Genomic DNA, 24480 nt, shown 5'->3' with positions numbered 1-24480 from the left:
ACGCCACTCACTGCCAAGAGCCCAAAGGCACCCAAAAATACGAAATCCAACCACTAGCTGCTTTGCACAATAACGTTCTGTTTCCCTCTATCTCTCTCTCTCTCGCTCTAGCTCTCTTTCTCTTAGTCTCGCGCGCGCACATGGGAAAGTACATTTTTGCCTGATGGATAAATAAAATAGCTCGACGTTCAAGCTCGCCCCCATCATGCCGCTTACAAGAAGTAAAAGTGCACACATAATGCAGATGCACATCGCCCTTTTATTCTTCACAGGTACCTATTGTAACCCAGTTATGGCCACTTGAAATGAGACATCAAAATTTCCTTGTTTACTGCGATGTGATGAACATTTTGAGGTCTCCTGAATGCAACTAGCATGCACACCAGGAGGAGGGGGTTTGCCGCTCTTATTGAGTCTGTACAGGGTGTGGAGACCTGTCCATAAACAGATGAAATTGATCAGGTGTTTAAGATTCGGCAAACATAGGGAACCCCGTAACGGGTAGCCGTTGGGGAAGCCTTAAAAAGTTATTACTTTTTTGCTATCATTACTGCGTTTTACTGCGTTTTCACTGTTGTTATTATTCTTCGTTGTGGGATGTTACGTCCCAGCAAAAGCTAAAATTTGCCAAATTTTTCAAAGCACAATGCCCATTAGCAAGAACGTAATTCTGGATGGGTTAAAAGAAAGGTATGTTGCCATGAATTAACAATTACCCCTGGTTTCGCTTTTACAGTTTTTTAATAAAAATGTAGACTGTCAAATGGTAAGGCGAACATACAATACTACATGGCCTATGGAGCAATCGTTATGCATAATGTCTCCAGCACCACGAACATATCTTGGGAGTCGCACAATAAACAGGGTGTTGGAATACTGGAACACTAGTTTCCTTCTATATGGATCGCCTATTTTGTAAGTATGCGTACTTTGTATAGGCACATCTGTCGTGCAGACCCTGAGTGAGTGAGTGAGTGAGTGAGTGAGTGAGTGAGTGAGTGAGTGAGTGAGTGAGTGAGTGAGTGAGTGAGTGAGTGAGTGAGTGAGTGAGTGAGTGAGTGAGTGAGTGAGTGAGTGAGTGAGTGAGTGAGTGAGTGAGTGAGTGAGTCTGGGAGTAAACATTCAATGGAGCCGTGTAGAAATAAAGAAATAAATGCTGGTTAACCCTTTGCCAGTTTTGCGTGACCAGGGCAGTGGTGTCACAAGTTATTGATTTTAAGGTCGGGAGTTCAGTTCGCACTCCCACTGCCGCGGCGATGGGATATTGAATAGCGTTGGGTTGCGGGCGCTTTCCCACATGAGGGGGTATGTGGTGTGACAACAGCGGCAGTTAAGGGGTATTGGGAGGGAGACGTCGATCGAAACGAGGGCGTTGAAGCCAGTTGGAATTTGGATCCTGGGCCAAAGTTTGACATCGTGATTGTGCCGACGGCTTAGTGAGGGGCCAGTGAGTGCGGTTCCGTCAGTAGTGGTACATGATTTACCTGAAGCAGCGAGAACGGGTTGAATGAGCGCAAGTAAGAGAGATTCCCTTGCCTTCGGCGGAAATGTCTGGAAAATGATCTCGGGAACCATCGCCTGTGACGACGGCGTGTTTGGAGAATATTGATGCTGAGAGAAAACGCGTGGTTGCGATGCAGTTACGGCATCCATGCTGACAGTCAGTTATGACAGTCGCTGTGATAACGACGTGTGGAGTGGCATCTTGTTTAGTGGTTGTTGAAGTTTAATGAGTGAGTGCGGCGCATTCAATTAGTGATTGGTGCGGCCCGAGGACAATAAGTGTGTGTGGTGGAAGCTGGGGTTCAATGTGGCGTTCGTATACCGGGTAACTGCAGTTCTGGACGAGGGAGAGAGAGAATAAACTTTATTTAATGAGACGAGTCAAGCGGGCGGTTTCCTCAGTTCAGGACCCCGTTGGAGCGTCCAGCCGCCTCAGCTCGGTGGATCAGCCGAAGCTGCTCTTCGAGGCTAGAGCTGGCCAGCACTTCCTCCCACTGCTCAATCGAGGGATTAGATATCGGGGAAAGTGAGGGGTTAAGCTGGCACTCCCACACCATGTGATACAAGGTGCAGGGCGGCTCATGCTTTACTTCTGCCGTATCATACCTCCGGTTCGTTTTTCAGGGACAGAATCAGGGGCGAACATGTGGCTAGATGCGTCGTGGGGAGTCCAGCCATGTAGAGATATAGCGGCCTGGCTCCACAAGGACGGTTTAACCCGTAGGAGTGACAGAAAATGAGTACGTTCTATTATTTCCTTTCCAGTGCGTAATTCAAAAATCTTGTTGCTAAGGACGATATTGAGGAGGTGAGAAGCGGAAGTAAAAGCAAAGAGGCCTAAAGCAATTTTGATTGGATTCCACAAGTATGCTTCTCGTTTAAAATGGTCGCTTGTGCTTGACGTAGCGACGCTTCACGTAAGCACAATGGCTCGGTTGAGGTAACAAGTGCCCGGTTCTAGGAGTTCCTGACGTTGAGTGCCAATGCGGAGGGTGAGGTCCATGGGGTGAGTGACTGTGAAAGCAATTTCCGGGAGAGTTAATATACGAAGAGAAGATTATCAAAATCATGTTACCCTACTGGGCGGATCGGTCACCCGATCATCGTAACGATGATCAGATGAAACGACGGCTTGTGGTCGACGACCCGTAGCAAATGATTAGCTACTCCAAGCAATTGCACAACATGTGCACTTTATTTACTCTATGTATTTACAACTACCAAAGCTCATGAAGGCAGAAAGAGGTCGGGCGAGACGCGTGTCGAGCGGGGCTCGCCGCTCTCCTACTTCTGCAAAAACATCAAGCTCCGCGAGTTTACCACCAAAACCACGCTCACAAAAGGATCAACACAATTTGAGATTGAGGATGGTGCATTGATAAACACACAATAGGCCACTGATTGGCCACCGTGACAAACAAACCTAGGTAGGTTCAAAATAGTCACGTGACCCACCTATCTCGCTCTGGTACAGAAACCTGGAGGTGTTCCGCAAAACATTGATATAACACAAATAAAACCAACCAACAAAAGACAAACCTAACGACGGCCATCGGCTCTCGGGCGGCTCGTCTTAAAGTGTTGTCCATACCGTCTCGGCTATGTTTGTACTTGGCGCCGCCAAAAGATCCTTCCGCCGTAAACACGTCGAGCGCATAACAAAGACTGGTAGCCTACCCATTGACGCATCCATACCTGCCGAGTGGCCAGTAACAGACGTGTGACAAACGGAAACTTCTCCCAGTAGCTTTGAGCAGTGTAACCCTGGAGGACAGAACGTCTAGTGCCCTCTTCCTGTTTTTGACCCTTGACTGACTTCGAGCTCCCGTCCGCTTCATGGTGGTATTAGCGGTCGTCACAACGTCATTGGTCCCCTCCGCCGGCTTCCCAAACAAATTAGAGGAAAGTATCCTTGAAATACTTAGATCCCTTTCAACCATTCTGGGGTGACCGACGCATTTGTGTATGTCCTCTCCGGGCCCGCCTCGGGTAAACACAAAACTGAGACGAACAAAAAAGAAGCTTCCACGAATTCTCCTCATGCCCCTCGAGCCCAAGTCCGCTCGGCTGGCACGAAGACAAACACAATACAGGCAAACACGCTATACCAAACGAACAATAGCTAGTTGCTGGGCGGTATCAATTATTTCAGTGAGGTGAGCGAACCTAATTGGGAGGAGTACAGACCCCGAGCAGTCCGCTTGAGCAGGAGAACGGGCATCCTTTAGTGTATTTAGTCGCTTTTGCGATAGGGGTGGCGTCGATAGTCTTAAAGGGAGCCCTGCAGCATTTAACGTCGACTACCCGGAATGTTTTTTTCCGTAAAGTCTATTGTCTCAGCAATCTCCTCCAGCACAATTATAAAAATCCAATCAATGTCACCGAAATTATGCGCGATGAGAAATTGTGCATCATCGCTCCCTCTCAAATCGACCGCGGACAACGCGACGAAAGAGTTAGAACGGTGGTTTGGGCTAGTTGGTGGTGCATACTGAAATTCGAAACAGCGCAAAAGACGGGACAAGGAAACGCCGACACAGCGCCTTGTGTCGTCGTTTCCTTGTCCCGTCTTTTGGGCTGTTTCGAATTCCAGTGGCGACGAAACCTGCGCGCTCCCTCCCGGAGAGGGGCCAGCGCGCGGCGTTCTCGTCAGCGGCCTTCGATAATCACAGGACGGGGAGTTTTCTCCTTTTCTCCCCAACGTGGAGAGGCCTACTTCCGATCTGCTCATAAGTGCGTGCTCAGGCTGGTAGGGCGTTTTTTGAAGCAATAAACGTTTGTTGTCGAGTAGTCTCGATTGATTGATTGATTGATTGATTGATTGATTGATTGATTGATTGATTGATTGATTGATTGATTGATTGATTGATTGATTGATTGATTGATTGAAGGGTTTAACGCGCCGACGCAACGCAGGCGATGAGGCGCGCCGTAGCGGAGGGCTCCGGATTAATTTTGACCACCTGCGGATCTTTAACGTGCGCCGAAATCTCGTACACACGGGCGTTTTTGCTTTTCGCCTCCATCAGAAAAGCGGCCGCCGCGGCCGGGAATCGAACCCGCGACCTCGAATAGTCTCGTTGAAAGGGGAGTATTTAGGCAGTCACTCGAACTTTGCCCGCATTCAATACACAAAAGGAACAACAAAAATGTACGTACAGGTTCAGGCATAGAAGAGGGTACACAGCGCCGCCGACGACGTATCGTCACAGGAAATGTGTGAAATGACCAGCGACCGACAATAGGACAGACATGGCCGCAATGACGTCGTTAAGGCCATGTCAGGGGTGCATAATGAAGAAATTTGAATAAGAGTGCGGTTGGTTTCCGCGTCTTTCACAGCGATTTGCGCACTCACCGCTTCACGTGCATGCGTAATATTTGGTTTAGGTATTCCTGGCTGTCTAATCTAAATGTAGCGGAGGTTTACTTGTACTGCTCAAAGAGTGTTGCAGGGTCCCTTTAAGGAGAGAGACAAAAATTTTAGTTAACTAAAAAGTATGAGTGGAACCCTTCTCTCACAAATGAATGTGTTGTCCTAGCGTTTCCAGCCGTATAAGGAGAGTCCAATCATCCAGTCGACAGCTAGTCAACAGTGTCTCCCACAGCTTAGCAAAGTAACGGGTGGAGAGAGGGTTTGCAGAAATGGGATACGTACGCATTCTAGGAGAATGTATCGTTGGGTGTTTAATTGGGGACAAAATGTGCCTTGAGCAGTGTACTCTGTAGGAGAAAATAGACTTGGACTGGCGGTACCTACGTGGTTCTTCGGAATGACCGGATTGCCTGATTTGCGTCGAGGGTTGGGTTAGGGCCCGGGAGTTTTCGTCTTGTGGTCCGATTATATTGAGGGATGCCCTTGTTTCTGAGAGTAGGTGTCAGAGTCACAGTGACATTGGGGACTCGGTAGGCTAGTTCCCGATCCTGTTTGTGGGCGAAGTTGTTGCCGGTTATACATCCATGGCCACATATCCACACAATGGCCAATCGGTGAGTTGTATGGTTGTGTTGAATCACCAGGTTGTCTGTAGTTGGTGCAACGATATGTGACAAAACCTGTGGCAGGCTACCTGAGAATAAGAGATTACCACTTTGCCACATGATTCAACAACAGTAAAGCAAAGGCGAGTTCTTCTGCGTCTAGATGAGAGGTCGTCCGGATACACGCGCATGCATATAAAGGATGCCTTGATATTGTCACTGCAACCGTGGTCTTGTTGTCAGTGTAGCTTGGCAGCGGGCGGTCCTGCGCTCAGGGTGGATGCGGGGGTTCATATTTTTCGGTATTGGCCTCACTAAAATATGGACCAGTTGATGCATTGAAGAAAGAAGCGCCCTGCTTGAGCTTGTCAGACTGAGGCGTTTACGTGCTGAATGACCTTCAATGCGCTCCTCGGTGCTGTTGTGAAGTAGCTTGATTGTTAAGGTGCTGATGGGGAGCCCAAGAGCTTGTGTAAATGCTTTGCAAATGATCCGAATAAGTGTTTCGTGGTTGCATTTGGTCTGAGCACTCTGTGCGGCGAGATGCGAAGAAGCCTTGGAATTGTCTCACTGCGTATATTTTATTCGTCGATGTCGGCTAATTTCCCTCCGATCAAGTGCCCGACTTGATCAAATGAACTGGGTTTATTTTGAATATGCCAAAGTCACTCCTCATTGTCCTCAATCTACTATGTGACAAATTGAAGCTGCTAATTAATATTCTCAGCGACAGCAAGCACAAAGTGCCATGTCCCTCGCGTGAAAGAATCATGGAAGTGTTCTTTGACATTCAGGCAATGTTCATGGCGCTTCGGACAAAGCTTTCTCGTGCCGAAGGAACAGTTGACGAACTTCGTTCACAACTGGCTGAGTGCCGAGAGTGTGAAGCCGCCCAACAACCTTATATGCCGCTGTGGTCCTTTGCGAACGCTGTTAGAGACCACCAGAATGTCTTGCGTGGCTCTCAGGGTCCCGCACCATCGCTTCCTCCTCCTCAGTCCACGCAACAACGCCCATATAACGCCGTCAGCTTCGCCTCGGATCCGAATCACGTACTGCACATTACTCCGTTGCTTTCTTCTGTTCATCCCGGCCCCGAAACCATCACATTTTTAAAAGCGACTTTCGGAAATGATCCATCAGGAATTGGCGTCAAAGAGGTTAAACTTATCCCCAACCGTTCAAGGCTCACAGTGATATCTGCATACCGCGCATCCATTGAGAATTTGGAAAAATGAATTGAAGGAAATGTACAATTGAAAGCTGCAATCAAAGTCACCCGCCCTCCACGCCGCCTTCCCCAGTTTAAGATCAGTGGAGTTGACCCAAGCGTTTTTCCCGGCATACTCCGCACAAACATCAATGCTCGAAATGGATTAGAGATCCCAGAAGAAGACTTCAAACACAGGACTTATTTCAAGGACCGCACGGGCAACAACGTATATATCATGGAAGTTTCGCCTTCTGTGTGCAACATCTTGAAAAAGAAGGACCGTCTATTGGTTCGATGGACGCCATGTCCCATAAAGGAAAATTTTTACGTAACAGCGTGCAGCCGCTGCTGTACTTACGGTTACGTAGTGGTACGATGTAATTCCGAAAGTGTATGCTGCACATACTGCGCCGAAGAGCACACCACTGCAGACTGCACTTTGGCTGACAAGGATGCGCCGAAGAGCACGCCGCTGCAGACTGCACTTTTGGCTGACAAGGAAAGGGTTGTTTGCAGGCCGTGTCGCGCAGGGGGGCGTCGTTCAGATCACGTCTTCAGTGCGCCTTGCTGCTACGCTGTAGAATCAAGGGTCTCACGCATGCGTCAAAAAAACATTTATGAATGCACCCAGGCACCTTGCTCTTCCTCCGTTGTCTCTGCATAAAATAATTTTTTTGTTTCCGGCTCACTGTCACAAGAATATATCAAATGACTTTCTTATAATTTATTCAGGCAAATTTGGATCACACCCTATTTCTCACCATGTTTATTTCATCGAAGCGGAGCACATTAATGTGGCTATTGTGTCTGACCCTTACGCTCGTGGATCAACAGTGCCCGGATGCCGCCCAATTGGCTCTGTTTCCTTAACTCAGCAACCCCACGTTGTATGGTTCTCATACCTAAGCTCAGATTCGACGTATTCCCCTTGCAGTGTCTCCATACATCGTGGCTCTCCGACTTCAGCGCCAGGAGTTCACCTTGCTCCTACTAGCCGTTTACGCGGCTCCATCTGTACCTCTTGACTTTACGTTGTCCGGTATTTAAGACGTTCTTCAGCGCCACCGAGTACCGAACTTGCTGCTGGCGGGCGATTTTAATGTGAGGAATCCTCTTTGGGGTGGCACCGTTCTTAACTCTCGTGGCATTCAACTTGCTCATTTCATCAATGGGGCGCAACTCCGAATATTAAACGACCCCGTGTCCATAGCCACATTTCGCAATGCATATTCAGAATCTTGGATTGATCTTAGCCTCGTTTCCGGAACAATCTGGGACGGCAACCCCTTGTGGGAAGATCGAGACACACCAACTCTATCTGATCATAAATATGTGGTATTTGGTCCCAGAATGGTGCAATTACCGCAGAAAAAATGCTTAAGCAAGGCCGCATTACAACATCTGGTTGAAGAATTAGCAAGTGATGACTGGATTGAAGGTTTCACTCGTCAATATATTTCTACACCAAGCTCCCTCAACTCGTCATTGGACAGATTTTACTCTCAGCTGGACTGTCTCAAAAGAAAGTTTGAGCGGCTTCCGAAGCAGCACAAGGGAAACATGTGGTGGAGTGACGCCATTGCGAGAGAGAGGTCAGCCGTGCGAGTGTTGCGCCGCCAGTACCAGCAGTGTCGCGACCCCTTTTTACGAGCGGATTACAAATATATTTACTATCGGCGACTTGCTGCGTACAAGGAAAATATTCAGCTTGCAAAAGACAAGAGAGAGAGAGAATAAACTTTATTTAATGAGACGAGTCAAGCGGGCGGTTTCCTCAGTTCAGGACCCCGTTGGAGCGTCCAGCCGCCTCAGCTCGGTGGATCAGCCGAAGCTGCTCTTCGAGGCTAGAGCTGGCCAGCACTTCCTCCCACTGCTCAATCGAGGGATTAGATATCGGGGAAAGTGAGGGGTTAAGCTGGCACTCCCACACCATGTGATACAAGGTGCAGGGCGCGTTGCAGAATTGGCACTGTGGGTAGTATATTGTTGGCCAGAATAAGTGGAGTTTGGTCGGGTGGGGGAACGTGTTGGTTTGGAGGAGACGCCAGGAGCGCTCCTCTGCCTTGCTGAGGGAGGGGTGGCCAGCGGGTAGCATAAGTCTGGTGAGCCTGTAGAATTGGGTCACCTCCTGGTATGACGTTACAGGGATCGCTGTCTCAAGCCAACTTTCTCGCGGCGCTCGGTTGGTCAGACCTCGAGCAGTCTCATGAGCAAAGACATTACCGCAGAGGGAAGCGTGAGCTGGTGTCCAGACAATCGACACCCTTTTCCTCGGAGGGTTCTGTGCGACAGGCATGCTCGAGAGCGCCCGGCAAGAACCTTTTTGGACCACCTTTGAATGTGGCGTTTCACCAGCTTTTACCTTCACTACATGTGACGAACGACACTTCGACAGCATCCGCAATACAGTCGGCGGATCTGCTTATGCGGACTCACTTTCCTGTTGATGAACGTGATGATACACTGGCCCACATGGCAGTTAGAACCATAGTGGCTTCAACTCCATACCCCGCGGAAGAACAAGATGATGCATTCACGCTAGAAGAACTGCAATAGGCCCCTCGAAATTTAAATGCTAATGCAGCACCAGGTTTCGACGGTGTCACAACTCCCATGGTTCGTCTTTTCGTTCATCATATTCCTAATGTTTTACTGTGTCGTTTCAACTCTTGTCTCGCGATTGACCACTTTACCCCCCCACTGGAAATAAGCACGTCACCTTTCTGTTAAAACCAGGGCGTTCACCCACTGCACTTTCTTCGTACCAGAGAATATGCATAACATTTATGATTGGCAAGCTTTTGGGAAGAATGTTAAATGGCCGCTTATATTATTTCCTACAACGATCTCGCCTCCTTCACCCACAACAATATGGTTCCACTACCGGTCAAAGCACGTCTGCTTTATTTGCTTTACGCAATCGACTGCAGCAGCATAAAGACAGTGGGGGACTCGTATTCTGACTAGACTTTACAGGCGCATTCGTTAGCATCTGGCAACCCCGATTATTATATTTTTCCGATCTCACCATTGTCCCCGCAACATCTACGAGCTCCTGGAATCATTTCTAAAGGGTCGCACCATCTGCTTTGACACATTTTCAGGAAGCACTACTCATGCCACTTCAAAAGGCTCTCCTCAGGGCTCTCCTATGAGCCCACTTTTACGGAATGCATATGTGTATGATATGCTTTGCTTGCCCATGCCTCAAGATGCATATATCCGAGCGTATGCGGATGACACCGTGATCATTATTCATGGTCGTACGCGTTGACAATAGGAGGCGACTGCTGACATAGCCCTGTCTAAGATAACTGCTTGGGCTGGAGCCGCAAAATAAAGTTGAACCCCGCTAAATGCTCATGCCTCCTTGTCTCCAAGGGTGACCGCGGGGCTATTAGGAAACAACCATCAAGCTCAACGGCGCAGTTATCAAGCAGGTGACAGAAATGAAACTCCTGGGAGGGATTTTCGACAGTCACCTCACATTCGTGGCGCACACAAACCACTTGAAATTCATAGTTGAAAAGATGGCAGTTTCGCTCACAAGATTTGCCCGCATGCATACCATAGTCAGTCGATCTCATCTCCGTCAGTTACATCACCTTGTGGTCTTTGCAGCACTCTCATACGCAGCGCCTGCATGGTGGCACATCACCCAACACCATCTACTGAAAGCACGGGTACACTCGCGGCTAAGATCTTCATTATTCGCCGTCACCGGGGCTTATACTACCACACGGACCGCCGCCCTCGAAGTCCTTGCCGATGCGCTTCCGCTTCACATCCACCTAGACATCACAGTGCGCATGTTTCTCTTGTTTCATCACCAGCAACCACTGACCTTCAATATGGCATCGTTCAATCCTTCTGATGTGGACCTGCCCATCAAGGCCGACACACACCCTGCGCGACGACTTCGTGTCCGTTACGACCATCTCACCAGAACGGATGCAAACCGCAGGCTGCACTTCTCCACTCTGCACGCCTTCACAGACGGATCACACACCACGTCTGCATCAGGAGCAGCCTTTGTTATTTTGAATGGGGCAGACCATGTGTATGCGGTGAGGAGGTTCCGTCTGGCGTGTCCAACCACCCCGTTTGATGCCGAGGTTATTGCCATGCAACAACTCGTACTGTTTCTCTTGGACGACAGACCTTCCTGCCCCGTCAGTATCTATTCAGAGAGTGTTTCGCTTTTATTGGCTCTCAATAACCCATTTAATCAGTCCGCTACCATCTCATCGCCTAAAAGAGAATATTTCCCTACTCTCAAATTTACTGCCTGTATCTATATACTACGTGCCAGCTCACTCTGGTGTGTGGGGGAATGAGCTTGCGGATACTGTCGCCCGCAGTGCTGCCACAAGAGGAGAGGAGGTTCCTGGAAGATGGTCGAAGACCAGAGTGCGTTCTTTGCTGATGAAGGTCGGTCGCTTGGTATGGCAGGAGACGTGGATTACCAACAACTGCAACACTGAATTATATCAATGGACCCCCAGTGTATTGGACCGTCCTTCCTATTTCCCGCCTTCCAAGAAGCTAGCTCACCTGATAACCGGACACGGTCGATTTCCTCATTACTTTCACCGTGTACAACTCACGCCAAACTGTCAGTGCTTCTGCGGTGCGCCTGCCACTTCGGTTGGGCACTATTTAACAGAATGCCCGAAAAGGGCCAGCTACATTCAGAGACTTCGTCGGCTGTCGAATTCACCGTTACAGCCGCCACAGCTTCGTCACCATTTGGACAGTTCAACAACCGTGAAGATTCTCATGGACCTCACCAATTTTATTCCCGATCTATGCCCGAGGTGTGACGCCTACGTGTGCTCAGGGACTTTTTTTTCTCGGTGTTTCTTTTATACCTTCACCCTCGCTTGCCACCATTTTAGTTGAACCAGAGTCCTTCAATGCTTTACTGGTCACGAAACTTCGGCTCTCGGTTCATATAGGGACCGCGCGCGCCGCTACAGGCGCCACCTCCGCACGAAGGTCATCCAGCCGCCGCGCGTGCGGCGTATTGGCCAGCTCTTGGCGTGCAAACGATCGCTGCTTTTGGTGTCTGCGCGCTGATTAACTGCGTTTTTTTTCGTAGTTAGCGATGAATAGTCCGGTTATTGTATTAATCACCTGCCTTCAATGGGGTTTTATTTTTCGAAATAAGTTACCGTAAACTTCGGCCGCGAACGGCAACGGCTTCTGTGTGCTCTGGCACAAGCGCTGCGCCGTCGTGTTTACGGATTTTAAATCTATATTGCTTCTTTTCTTACAGCAAAGTTGTAAATACCACACATACGGTAGCTGTCTAGTCACGGACCGCTGCGGGCCTATCGATAATACAATAAAAAAACTGAAAGAAACCAAGTACGCGTCGTTCAGACTACGCTTAATGAATCCGTTTATTGCTCTGGAATGCACAGAACGCTAAAAGAGATAGCCCAATAGTATTGTCGTTTCGATGAGTGTGTACATACTTGAAAACATCTAAAAACGCTGCAGAAACGCGAAGGATCAAAACACGAAGAGATACAGGGTGTTTCAGCGAACCCTTTCAAAAATTTTTAAAAATAGGCTCTTCGAGAAAAAAAGAAACCCTCTTCAGAAGGAGATTGCTAGCTGCGACGGACGCCAGATAGTATCAAGGGTGTGCACATTAGTTAGGTGGGTAATTAAACTCTACTAATGAACTTCTTAATTAGCGGAGTTTGGTGGTTGTTGTCAATGGTGATTTTGTGGCCCCAGAGAAGGCGATTTCATATCAGTTTTTAAAACAACGAAAAAGTTGGTGTTTAAAGCCCTGTAGCGTGAGGAAACCTGCCGTTGTTTTCCGCTCATAAACGAAACTCGGCGCTGAAGGAGCGCTAAAAGTCTTGAGCGAACGCAATGTCGGCTGGTGACGTGTTTCAATGAATGTGGCGGCCAATTCGAAATGTAAGTGCAATTTTCCCTAGCTAGGAAGCCTCAGCAAGCAGCCACAGCCGCGAAAGCCCTCCTCGCCCAGCAAACAAACCTTTCCTTTGTCTGATGCGCTTTCTAACACACAGCGATTATAAACGAACAGCAAATAAACCTAACAAAAAAAAAAAGGAACGGATGGTGACGTTTCACATCTTGCACGTCTGGTAGCCACGTCAGATGTGGTCGAGACAATAATAAAAAAAGAAAAGCAAAACTGTCACCAACGCCCACTAGGGCTGTCGAAACGGGCGACCGTGTTGTGGGCAATGGCTAGCCTCTTTCTTGCGCCTACCAACGAAACAAAAGATAACGCTAGCCGTAGTATAAGGTGAGCGTTGATCATTGAAAAAATACAAGAGGCGATGGAGTTGATATCAGCTGATTCCCTAGCGTGGGGAATCACCAGAGCCTTTTTCAATTGGGCGACACAGTCACTGCAACACGTCATCAGCGGATGTTGCGTTTGCACTACACTTCTGGCGCACCATGTGCGCTGCGTTTCGGTTTCATGGGGAAAAAAAACTTGACTTTTGCGGGCTGCAGGGCTCTACAGAGTGCATTTTTCTTTGCTTTAAAAACTGGTCCGTTATCGTCGTCTCCGTGGCTACAAACTCGCCATTAGCAATAACCACCAAACTTCGCTAATTAAAAAGTTCATTACAGAGTTTTAGGTAATTAACTATGTAATTCGCATGTTTCTCATAACTTCTGACGTCCGCCGAACCTGATAGCTTGTTCCTTAAGAGAATTCCTATGTTTCTTGAAAAGCCTACCTTCAGGAATTTTCGAAAGTGTTCACTGAAACACCCTGTATATGTTGCACCGTGTGTCCTTCCGCTTCCACGCTTTGCAATCCTTGCAAAAACAGAAAGCGAAAAAAGAACAATGAAAATGATTTTGTCACACGCAACAAAAAATTTCAATGTTACGAAGGGAAACAAAACAGCGTGGTCCAGCGTACAAAAATTTATTTTTTTCGCGCTGCGATGTGCAGCACACGGAGGAAACAGAATATTGCCACGTAGCCAAGAACGACGCAAAGCTTTTCTGAACGCAGCGAACTAGCGATCTCCTGCACTACAAAAGACTAGAATGAAACACAAACGTCAAAGAAGCAGTCCGCAGTGTGACGTGAACAGATGAACGTCGATAAAGTGAGTTGTGCGGAGTTTGCTATGCATGCATTACTCTTGGAACGTTATTAATTTCAGATCCATGGAAATGGGATCGAGTACATTGTCGGAGAAACAAAAAATCAATTTAGCGACAAGGTATCAAACAATATTGCCCGACGGGACGTACGACAAAAAGAGCAAACGGGCGCTCTGGTTGAAACGGCAGATAAGAAACCGGAATCGGCCACGCGCGGTTACAAAACAAACATAACGAACCCTAAGGGATAATTCGCGGAAATATGAAAATTAAAACCACAAGGACGTCCCAAAGCTTTTTTACACGCGAGCCTGAGCGCAAGGTAATACAAGTTCGCAAACAGGCAGTGAAGCACCGCTACAACCTGACTGATATGACACAAATCCGGCTTTAAGTTAGCCTTGTACAATTCTAGGTCCACGATGCTCTCAAAAGGGTACATTGCTTTTTCCATTCTCACACACAGTGCATTTCCACACACTGTCGCACACTTATAATCGAAGCTGAAATCTCCCGTTGCTTGCCTTGGAATGGCGCCCCTCCATTTGCCACACAGCTGCCCGTCGCTCGGTCAAAAGAACAAGCAAACATTTTCTGTTGTATTGTTGTACAAGGAACAACATCCCGGGACGCAACTGATGTTCGACATCGTCGTTGCACTACTTAAGTCGCATCACAAGAGCGCGATATGCACGTTACATTTTTTTCCCGCACAAAACAAACACAACTCGTCGCGGCTCCGCCGTTAGAGCCAGCGCAACGCCGCCCGCGGAGTGACCTCAGTGAGAGGGTGGCGCCACCGCGCGGCGGCCAAACGCAGCATATGAAGCTCTCCCATTGAGTTACGGAGCAGTTTCGTGACCAGTAAAGCATTGAAGGACTCTGGTTGAACTAACACCTAGATTCGTGCCACCCATGGACTGCACCTCCGCGATATTTTCTGCCCAAGGTCCTTGTGCTACAGCGTGTGACCTGGTGCCTGTGAGAGTTGATAATGCCGCCTCAGCTCTGACTCGGGCTTTCTTTGAGGGTGCCGCACACACTTGAGAGTGGAACTGCTGCGTTGTGCAATCTTTTGGGCCGAACTGACTTCAGAACGTTCTTCCTTATGCTTCGTTTGATGTTCCTTTGCTTGGACGCCCTCCGGTTACGTACGTCGGGGAATGTTTTTTAATCATGAAATTGGATTTTTCTTAAAAATCTTTGTTTGGCTTTCCGCCCTATTTGTTTATTTTATATTGGCTTTAACCCTGCCATAGCCTAGCTGGAGCAGGTCTCGTTCCCCACATTTTTTTTCTGTTTTCTTCTGACGGGAAAGGGGGGGGGGGACTTGGAATTGGAATTTGAATTGGGTATATTTTGAACATGCCAAAGTCGTTTTTTGGCATTGTACTTTACGGTAAGGCCGAATATCTTGAGTAACCTGTCAGGTTGGATGGAGTGTCCGTTCAGGGTTATTTCGATGGGCTCGATGTCATGTTATGGAGGGTATTTCCGAACGAATATTATTTCCGATTTCTGGGGTGAACGATCTAAGCCGCAAGTTTTTACGTACCGACTGGCTGCGTCGGCCGCAAGCTAAAATGTGCCCTTCAGGACTGCAGGTTAGGAGGTGTCAGTCCACATGGTGACATCGTCTGCTTACAGAGCATGGTGAGCCCAGGATAGAGATATTGAAGAGTACTGCACATAATATTGGGCTTAAGGTGTACCGCGATTAACAAGAAAAAGTGGTTAGAACTCTGTATCAGTGATTTTCACTGCAGGTTGGCAGCCTGTGAGGAAGTTTACCGTAACCCACTTTATGAAGGCGGGATTGAATGGCTGCTTGCGCCAGGTTGTCCAAAGCCCCTTTTCGGTGTAGGAACCGGATGGCCCGACGGGAGGGGCCAGTGGTAGGTGTAATTACCCCTTGTGTCGCAACATAATATCATGGACACTTAAATGTTGTCGAAAGTCGAACAACTCATTGGGAATTCGGCTGGTGCCTTCTAGTTGCGGTTGCAGGCTTTTGATTATGGTGCGTGCACTTTGCTCGCTTTAGGAATGAACCGGAATGCGGCTGTTTCCTTTTCGATAGTTTGGCAGCGCAATACCAGAATCCGTTAGCGTGTGAAAACAGGATGGCATGTTTATCGTCGTCTAAATTGGCCAGGAGTTTTAAAGTTACTTGTTCACGACCGAGAATCCACTTTTTCTCACGTTCAGCCAGGGCTTCTCCAAGTAAGAAAGATGGCGGAGGAAAGAGTGTCTCTCTTCTGGGGTATGAATGAGCTCCTCTAGGGTGCGTAGATAAACTGGAAGAGGGCACGCCGTGTTTTTATTTCACTGCACCTTACTTTTTTTAAAGGGACAATGAAGTCATTTGTAAACATTGCGGAATTACTTGCGGAAGTTGTTCTGAAGCGCTACCCCACGCTTCGGCCATTCTATCTGCTTTTACGCGACCTTATTTAGCAACCAAACCAAGCAAACGTCTTCCTCCTCTCTGCATCCTACTTGCCGATTGCCTATTACGTTCCGTATGACGCTCAATCCAGATGACTTGACCTGAATGCGCTATTTCGCGGATCACCGACGCTCCAAACTCCGACAGAGTATGCCGGCCGACCACCGGTGGGGCTTCGAGGTTTTTTCGCTGAGTTTAAAGTAAACCACGACGTGATTTCTGCGAAGAAGAATGTGCCTTTTGTTCGTTAGTTTAGAGACTGTTACAAGCTCAGTAGAGTCTATGAAGTCAAAGTTGCTCGACACAAGCGCACACTCTACGCTTCACTGACTGGTACAGTAGTAGAAAATCTAATTGCCAACTAAAGGTGGAAAGAGACAGCGAAATTATAGGGGTACTAAAAATTAAGATTAACCGAAACTTCTGCTTTAATGCTTAAACCCAAGATACGGGAAGCACGTTTTGTGGTGGGTGAACCAGCACAGGGGTCCGCCACATATTTGCGAGCGCTTTTCTGATTAAAAAATTCAGCGGCTAGAGGTAGTTATGTGAATTTGTGGACCTTTACTGCTCAAGCGTTATACAAGAAATATTAACCGTTTTTCAATTCGCAGGTTGCAATCCCTAATGCCGCATCTGTTTCAGTTGGTTTTTTGCCCTTGGATGCTGCTTACTCTTCGGAGTGCACCATTTTCCGCTCAAACCTTCATTGCTCCACGAGCCAGTTGGCAGAGTGCATTCAGACTGACACTGACACACTGGTGAGTTTGGGTTGGCGTGGTTTTGAAAGACGCACCGACGTCTTACGGGCACAGTACCGAATCAGCCGACTCTCGATCTCGCGAGCACACACCTCTTACGACACAGGGGCTAACAGGCAAGCTGAAAATTTGGTGGCAAAGCGCTTGGAGTTTTAGCATCTCCGATGTCGCGGATGGCGTTCAACCACTGCGTGCGCCTCGGCTAGTGAACGTTACAATTCTAAGCGGTGCTGGCAGGCTCATCTGACGCATTGTACAACCGACAACAAGGCAGAAGCGCCGTATGCCGATTATTGAGATATTGAGAACGTCCAGCCAACTATGACGACAGATGACAAACACGGGGTTTTATGGAACCGAAACCGAAACTGGTTTGAATTCCAATCATGGACATCATTTAATCACACCGCATCTCAAAAACGTGTAAGTGCTGTTAGTTCTTCTAGCCGCCGCAAATGGCGAATGACATTTTGTAGCGTAGCTACACTGGCCGATGTTGAGCAGTTTCGCGTGGACCTTGAAGGGCCATGCTGTTAAAGCGCGAGAAGCATTGGATTGTGTTGATTGGCATTTCAATTGGATTGGATTGAATTGGATTGTATTGGATTTGATTCGAAATCGAATCCATTTGGAGCACGGGTGTGTAGAGGATTCGGTCTGCACATTCGCCGGTCTGCGAATTCCAGGGGAGTGACGTCATAGCCACGGCAGACGCTCTGACGCCGGAAAGTGCCCAGCTGTGCCCCTCCGTTGCGCCGTATACGTCTGACGCTGCGCCGGAGCGGATTGATAGCCGTTTGGCGTGGTTCCTGGAGAGCCGTGCTGAGGATGCACAAGAAGCAGTAACTGGACTGCACTGGATCTGATTGAACTAGACTGGATTGGACTCAATTGGACTTGACTTGACTGAACTAGATTGGATTGGAAGTAGGTTTAGCAGCAGTGAGCATGATAATAAGCTGATCCTACGCAACCAGGAAGCCCAAGAATAACCAGCTGAACCTTACGCTGCGCATATCCTGGCATAGCCGAGCTGAGGCACTGCCAATTTTCGCTTTCGTTTTTCAGGCTTTATAAAACAAGTTTTGCCTAATCTGTGGGACAAAGGACGACGAATCTGTTAACCTGAGCTAGTCTCCGCAAAGCAAATAAAAACATAAATTTGTCAAATTCATTTTAGTGTCCCTTTAAAGGAACACTAAAGGTTGTGTAACTTTTTGCTTCAATAGAAGGATCACGAGTTCCTTAGCCCTGCAAGCTTTTGTCCGACAGCCGACGGTGACTTCTTTTTTAGCAAATCAATACTTATTGCGGGAATTTCTCTCTGTTGTTCGCCTTCCATTTTTTTCGTCACGTTTGCCTGCAAGTAATAAAGCCGTCAGAGCGAGGTGAGCCCTCTATTACTCGATCGTCGCGTACTTCCCAGAAGCCTGTGCTCATTAATTTCAATTTCATCGCAACAAATCATGAAGGGTGCATTCGATGCCATCTTGGTGTGGCATCGGCCACTAAACCCCTACTTGTTATTGGCATTGAAGGATGACGTCACGAAGGCTTCCTCTATGGTGCCCTCTGAATTGGCCAGACGTGGTGCCACCTCAGATCAGGTGTTCAACATACGTTTGCAGTTGATCAATTTATTTCGCGGCCGTGTGTGTTTTGGAACATTTGTCTAATATAACCCGCTTTTGCCAGAACGTGTAGTGCTAGAAAACAGATGGGGAGTCGGGAAGTATTTTTGCGCTTTTGGCATTTTCCATGCAGATAAACAACTCCCGCTGTTGGGACTGGTATATTTCACTCCCAACACCCTAATCTACCGGCATAGGCAAACTGGGTTTGCACTTTAGTGTTCCTTTAATAAGTGGACAAGATGGGGAAGTATGTTGCATGTCTTGAATGACGTGAGAGTGCCCTGGAGACTGTCGCAAAGTTGTAGCCAATGGTCTTTGCTCAATTACTGTGCATACTTCGCCGAGCCTGTTCAGTCTTCAGAGCTTCCGATTGTGGCGCTGGCACTGCAATCTACGGGTAAAGCTACACGTCCCTCCCAAAGGTTCAAATATTCCCTTACAACGTACAGCCATTCGTCTTGTATCCCACCAGTACCACATTGAGGAGTAAGGCGAGCATCGTTTGTCAGAATGCGTGATGTTCCCTTCTTGTCAAAGGAGAGAGTGAAGAAAAGTGTACTCAATCATGTGGTGATGCTTATTTTGTTACCCGTTGTGGTAAGTTGTTACAACTTGAAATACACTTGGCCTTAAAGGGTGCAATCAATCAATCAGTCGATCATCAATCAATCAAACAATCAATCACTCAATCAATCAATCCATCAGTTTCGTAACGAAGATAATACGTATATGCGCGAGACGAATAAGAGGCGGGTGCCACAACCGGGTCGCTAGGCCGTATTTCGACAAGCCAGGCTGCGACGAACATGTGGCAAAAAACGTCCATCTTCCCTGGCGGCGAGTATGGGACCTAAAGATGTCGTTCTTCAGTTTGGAAGGCATGTGTTTCCGAAATTGGCTCGGTGAAGCAGACTGTTTTGATGGTGTGCGGAGCCTGTGGACTGCCGTCATGAATGCGGCCAAGGTAGCCGGGACGCACTTCGTTTGGTGATTTGGTGACTGAGCGTGGTGTAACCTTTCGATGAGTCCGCCAGCTATTGGCCGTCGTGCGAAGAACGGCTTACGCCATTCCTAAGTCTACCGCGTACTCAACAGTGACAGGGTGCACACTCTCTTGAGAATTATTGGTCTCAAGCGTACAAATTGAACTGATTAACAGCTGTGGAACTGCCTTCTACGAAGTGTTTCGAAGTCTCCGAGAACCTCTTGAGACACCATCTGTGACCAAAGCCGTTTGTCATTGGAGAGCGGACCAAGTTTCACCGGACGTGTCAACGGGAAGGCGAGTCCTTATCTAATTATGTCACTGAGCGACGCAAACTCTCGGAAACCTGCGAGTTTGGAAGCGACCTTGACGAGTCCCTTTGGAACCGCTTCGTGTGTGGCGTACTGCGGGGATACATTCAGCCAGTGCTTTTTACTGAAGACAGCAAACGTATATTTCAGATGGCGGTGAAGCGGGCTCTTGCCACGGAACCAGTTAAGAAGAGTGGTGCTGAAGGACGCGGCAGCGAAGCTTCAGTCGGCGACATGCGCAAGGAGCAAGCGAAGAGGCAGAAAGCTGGCATAAGCTTTGTCGCTGTGGTTCGCCAAATCACAGGAGTGAGGCGCGCCCCCCTTAAACGCAACCTCTTTGAACTGCGACAGGAAAGGACCTAACCAATGAGCCTGCTGAAGCAATAGTGAGATGTTTTCAAAGAAAAAGAGGGTAGAAACGAACGTGAATACACTGACGATGCTGACGCGGAAAGCATTGACTTTTAGTATAAATCCAGTGTCGGCAGCTCCACACGACGCTGTCACAGCACAGATGAACGTCCATGAACGGCATCTTGGTGAACATGCAGCTAGACGCGGGACCGGCTTTTTCCTTCATGTCAACGACAGAGCTCTGTAAGCTCGTTCATTCAGTTCGTCTTGGCGCCCACTAGAGTTAACCTTAGTACCTACACAGAAGCCCCGGCACGACTCAAGGGAGTCTCCTGTCAAAGTACAGCACATCGACCAGCCTGCAATTCTTCCACTCTACGTCCTGTGGACCACAAGCAACGACGTCTACTGTGCCGGAAGTGGCTTCGCGCTCTCCGGTTGGAATGCGCGAAAATCTACCCTGAACAAATATAGCAAGGTCAGACTCTCCCACTCATATCAGCGTAAAATATTTGAGGAAAGCTTGCAGTCACGCGGAAGACATGAATGCGGAAGATGTTTTAGGCGAGGATTCCCGGACACACAGTTAAGTTTCAGTCATCATCATCGTACTATCTCTCCTACTGCATGCCAGAGGCATTTCCCATTAGTCTCCAATTATCTTGGTCCCGTGCTAAGTGCGACCAATGTATTCCTGCAAATGTCTTCCATCTGTCCATCAAACTTTCTGCGTCCCCCCCCCCTCACACGCTTGCCTTCTCTAGGGATCCACTCTGTTACCCTTAATGGCAAATGATTATCTTGCTTTCGCATTACATTCCCTGTCAACGCCCATTTCTTCGTAATTTATTGTATGTCCTTAACACGCGTTTGTTACCTGTCCCACTCCGCTCTCTGGTCCCTTAATGTCACACCTATCGTCTTTCATTCCATTGCCCGCTGAGTTGTCCAACTTTTAAGATAAAACCTTTTAGTGAGCCTCCAAGTTCATGCCCGTGGGTGAGTACCGCTAAGGTTCACCTCTGATACACTTTCTTCTTCATGGAGAATGGTAGTCTGCCATTCAATATCTGAAAATGCCGGACGAATACGCTCCACCGCATTCTTATCCTTCTAATTATCTCTGCCTCATGGTTGGGATCCGAGTTCACCACTTGGCCTAAGTAGATATATTCGCTTACCACTTCCAATTCTCTGCCATCTAGCTCAAACCGCTGTGCTCTCCCAGGGATTATGTGGATTACTTTCTTTTTCTTCATATTATTTTCAGGCCCAACGATTCTACACTGCTTCTCCAGTGCGGTAATCATGCTTTGCAATTCGTCCCCCGAGTTACGTAGTCAGGCAACGTCATCGTCAAATCTGAGGTTACTGAGATAATTTCCATGAGCCCTTACGCCCACCTGTTCCCAATACAATGTTCTGAATACCTCGTGTAAACATGCTGTTATAACATTGGAGAGATTGTGCCTCCTTCTCTGACGCCCTTTTTTATATGTATTTTACTGCTCTCCAGAAGGAGAGAAAAAAATTCAGTTGTAAGTTTTCGTATTAGTTTCATCAAGTTTAAGCAATAAGCTTCAGTACAGCAAAAGCTCGTTCATTCGAACTCGAAGGGGACCATAAAATTGTTCGAATTAGGCGGAGTTCGAATTAGCGGGCTGGCGCTAGCGTAAATGGAAATCGCGCCACATTTCGGGGGAAGAATACAAAGAAGCCACCTCTGGACTCGTTATCGTGAATTAGGCACTACTACACGTTTTCGGCAGGTGATTTCGTAAATAATGTTTCGTAAATAATAGTCTCATGCGCCCGAGCACTGGCGCGGGTGGCGCGGCGCCCTCGGTAGAAGCAAAATAGGCTGTTGCAGGAGGGTAGTGTGCGCACCGCGTTGTTCTTTTTCTGTTTCGTTGTTTTCTGTTTCTTTTTCTTTTCTGTTCTTTTTCTGTTTTCTAGTAAATTCGATTTGATTTGGATTTGCAACACACTGTAATCACTCTGGGCCGATTTCTTCTGCGAGGAGCGATGCAAACCAGGGAATAATAGTTCGAGTTAACTGTTCTGTATACCGACGTGTTCGAATTATCGGGGGTTTTACCCCATTCAAATACAGGGTTGTGCTGGGACAAGGGCGTGAGTTCGAGCTAAGCGGAAGTTCGAATTAAGTTTATCATTGATTAATTTGCATGGTTGCGGTGCTAGTCATCTTGTTTATATGCATCGAAGAGGTCGTCGTCTTCTTCGCGGCAAGTGGTGAATGCAGAGTAATCCTCAGCATTGTAGACTCCCTCCACCTCTTCGTAATCGAGTGGAGGCAGTGGTGATGGGATCTGCAAGTAGTGTCGGGAAGGCTGGGCTCACTCGTAGCCATGTCTCCAATTATCTATATGGGCTTCTGTGATTTTTGCGGGCTCGGTGACTTCTCGCAAGCAGGGTGACTGTTCACCTTTATCCTTAGCAACTCAGGGGCTCGGGCTGTTGGCGTCTCCTGTCGTTTCATGTATTCACAATATTCAAACTCCGGGACACTCTTTTTCTAACGTCTCGCGTTAAAACGCATGCATCGGCGTTTTACACGAAGACACCTTACGGCCACTATGTCTCTCATTTAGTTGCGTAAATCCGGTTCATCGCCAACGCCTCGGGAAGCGCGCGACTGCTCCTCCCACTGGAGCTTCTGTGACGCCCAACCAGCGCTCGCCTTGTGGAAACAGAGACGTACTATCGTTCAGTACAGTTATATACTGCAAGCTTTGCCCCTACCTAGTTTTGCCGTTAGTTGAGATGGTCCGGATTTTTGTTATAAACCCACTGCGCGAGGCAGAGACTCTGCAGCAGCCGCGAGGCACGCGATCACTAGCTATCGCCATTTTCTCACTCCTGGGTTTTTTTCCTTATTTCTTTTTCGCTGCAGCCACTGCGCGTGCCGCGGACGCTCCGTGGTCACCGCGAGGCACGCGCTCTCAAGCGATGGGAATTTTCTTTGAATTTTTTCCTGCAGAGGCGAACTTACGGCCAGTAACAACAGCTCCGCTGTATAAAGAGGCTTGTCGCATTGCTTGGGAATTACCAAGCCCATGTCAGAGACGAGTTTGGCAGGATAACGGAACTGCGCGCCGAAACCTTTCATAAGCCTGATATAAAGCCGAGACTTCTTAAAGCCAGGTACGATCTATTCGCGTTTCAAAAAACTTTCCCGTTGAACTGGTTAAATAGGAAAAACCAGAAATTATAACGTCGTTAACGACATCATACTCTCGGTAACGACTGACGATAACGACGTCACAACGGTAACAAGCCGGAGCTTTTCGAATTCTCAAAATTTCGATCGGAAATCTGCCTTGTAAGTTCTAATAATTTCACACTCGTCGTTCATAAAGCTGTAGACAACCTTTGTACCAAATATAAACCTCTCAGCCCCAATAGCTTTACAGATATGCACGTTTTCTTTTCTTCGGAGCGGGGGTTTCTGCGTTGAGCCACACTTGGTGTAGCAAGTAAAACAAACTAACGTACCTTCCGCGATAGACTCGCCCCTGCAGGGCCATACTCGCATTATCGCGGGACTCTTCCGATAGTTTGACACGTTAAATCAGCTTGCTAGGCGAAGTTTTGGTATTGTTACCGCCATAATGGTATTGTTACCGCCAAACAAAAACAGTTACCGTAGTAGCTTCGAGAAAAGCGTTTAGACAGAGCTCCGCAATTTTTGTAATTTTTGACGGGAATTCTGCCCTTTAAATTCGATTCTTTTCGCACTCCTCTTTCAAAAAGTTCTAGAGCTCCTTTGCACCAAATTTGAACCTCCTAGCACCAAACGTTTTACGTATATAAACATTTTCCTCTCTTCGGCGCGGGGGTGGCCTCTTTGCAAGTAAAACGAACAGCTAAATTCCGCGACAGGGTGCCCGCCTAAAGGTCATACTCATGTTATCTCTGGGCTGGTCCGATAAGTTGACAAGTTAAACCAGTGGGCTAGACGTATTTTTGGTAAACTTAGAGCCAAACTCCCCAATGTAAACAAAACTGTTCCTGTAGCCCTATTTGGCGAAGTCGCCTGTGTAAAATCACAAAATAATCGAGTATTTCACCCGGCGTGGCATTTAAACATTTGAAATAGGTTAAAAAACCATTCCGCTTTATGGTACAGGCGCATATAAACAAGGTAAGGCC

General features: G+C 47.8%; 1 long non-coding RNA gene across 1 annotated transcript in view; it reads left to right on the top strand.

Annotated features, from left to right (window-relative positions):
- LOC144145589 (uncharacterized) overlaps positions 1-24480 on the top strand; it is a 69564-nt gene that overhangs the window by 5770 nt on the left and 39314 nt on the right. The window contains exon 2 of the long non-coding RNA XR_013317530.1: positions 737-915. This is a non-coding gene — a long non-coding RNA (uncharacterized LOC144145589). The remainder of the gene's footprint in view (positions 1-736; positions 916-24480) is intronic.

This window comes from Haemaphysalis longicornis, unplaced genomic scaffold (assembly GCF_048455015.1).
Source record: "Haemaphysalis longicornis isolate Haplotype H1 unplaced genomic scaffold, Haemaphysalis longicornis Haplotype H1 scaffold_7, whole genome shotgun sequence".
NCBI lineage: Eukaryota > Metazoa > Arthropoda > Arachnida > Ixodida > Ixodidae > Haemaphysalis > Haemaphysalis longicornis.
This window is presented reverse-complemented; position numbering and strand designations above follow the sequence as displayed.